This window comes from Rhagoletis pomonella, unplaced genomic scaffold, assembly GCF_013731165.1.
Source record: "Rhagoletis pomonella isolate Grant_MI unplaced genomic scaffold, Rhpom_1.0 Rhpom_scaffold_00005, whole genome shotgun sequence".
Lineage (NCBI taxonomy): Eukaryota > Metazoa > Arthropoda > Insecta > Diptera > Tephritidae > Rhagoletis > Rhagoletis pomonella.
The window spans coordinates 36573303-36574860 of record NW_023458559.1 but is presented as its reverse complement, the minus strand read 5'-3'; the positions used below and the strand labels follow the sequence as shown (position 1 = coordinate 36574860).

The 1558-nt window shown below is 41.1% G+C and overlaps 1 long non-coding RNA gene across 1 annotated transcript; it reads right to left on the bottom strand.

Moving 5' to 3' along the window:
* Positions 1–189: 189 nt before the first annotated feature.
* Positions 190–1127, bottom strand: LOC118738879. Its single transcript, XR_004992956.1, has 2 exons — positions 827–1127; positions 190–726 (listed from the first exon to the last, which is right to left on the bottom strand). It is a non-coding gene; the product is annotated as an uncharacterized LOC118738879 (long non-coding RNA).
* Between the last annotated feature and the right edge of the window lie 431 nt (positions 1128–1558).

Genomic DNA, 1558 nt, shown 5'->3' with positions numbered 1-1558 from the left:
ATATATGAATTGCGGTTTTGTTGGCGTTTCGTGCGTGATTTGAAGACACCACCCAGTAGAGGTTTCAGCAGATTCTTCAGGCGGCGCGAGGGTGAAACTTTGGATTTCTGCTGCACATTGGACCAGTGTTGCTGAAGGAGTGAAGTGTGTTGATTGGTATAGTAGCTTGAATTCTTGTTGCAATTATTGTTGCAGTCCTGTTGTTGCATTAACTTGTTGGCAATGGCGGTAGACATGTTTGGTTGTTGATTGATTGATGAGTTATTGAACCAATTTTATTGATCTTCCAATTGCGCGATGACTTCAATTCCTTTCCTTTCTTCTTGAAAGTTGTTGCCACTTGCGTTGCTCAAACGAGAATGTTATCTCTCACCGCTCCTACACAGCTTCTTATAGTTTCTTCGCCTGCGTTGAGGTGTAAGAAATGAGAGCGTCGGTGCGTAAACAGCATCTCAGCCAATCAGCATCGCTGTTTGAGCGGCAGGTGCGCGCCAAGAAAAATTCCCAAGCATCACACAACACTGTGCTGCTGCTGCAATGGGATACTTTCCGTTCTGTGCAACTGAGCGTCGGTGCGTTGCACGTGCATGATTGCGCTCTCACAAGGATCAGCAAATAATAAAAATTAGGGATCTTTAGTGTTTTGAAAGTTACCTGCAAGCAGGTCCTTTGCAAAATAACACGTATGTATGTACATGCGTACGGAGGAGCGTGAGAAACTCTTTGCTTGTTTTGTTAAGAAAAAAATATTGTGTATAAATAAAAGAAAAAAGGTAAAGTTTCTCTTAGTTTGCCATTTTTTTTTGTATGCTTTTTCTTTACGCACTCCTGGCCGTTGAAGACGTGTCCTACTTGCCAACAAACGTATTTTACGTGACTCGGCGCTATTATTATCCTGCTGATGGGAAGATGCTGCTGTGCTGTTGATGGCGATGAGTCAACTCCTCTGCTGATATCTGCCAAGACAGCTCATGCTCGCTGGCTCGTTCGTAGCGTGGGAACGTTATTTCGCTGCTATTAAATCAAATTGCTGTTGCCTTTTGTTGCGGTCCTTCTTAATTTGATCCTATGCTGCTGCTGCTGCGGTACAGCTACGCAAGATCCTTGCTGCTCTCTTCGGTGCTTTGGTTCGCTCCTTCGCTGTTGTTATTCATTTATTTTTATTGATGCTGATGTCGTTGAGACTACTTCTCGTTATTGGTATTGTTGTTGTTTTGTAAATTAATATCGCTGCCATATGTTGCCGTTTAGCTGGCTTCTCTCACAAGTGCTTCTTCATGTTTTTTTTTTGTTTACTTTATTTTTATTTTCATCTTTAGTTTTGGGTTAATTTGGCTCTTGCATGAATTTTAAACGTTGCACTGACTGATAGGCGCACACTGAACGAAATTAACATTTATTGACTAGGTAAGTTCGAAAATTGATCTTTGTTGCTGCGTTGGTCTTAAAAAGTATAGAATTTGTCTTTATATTTATGTATTTTTAAATTCTAGAAGCTCTTTCATGCGAGTCTTCCCTGCATGAAAGAGTTTCTCTCTTTCTTTCTGAGGTGCAAAAC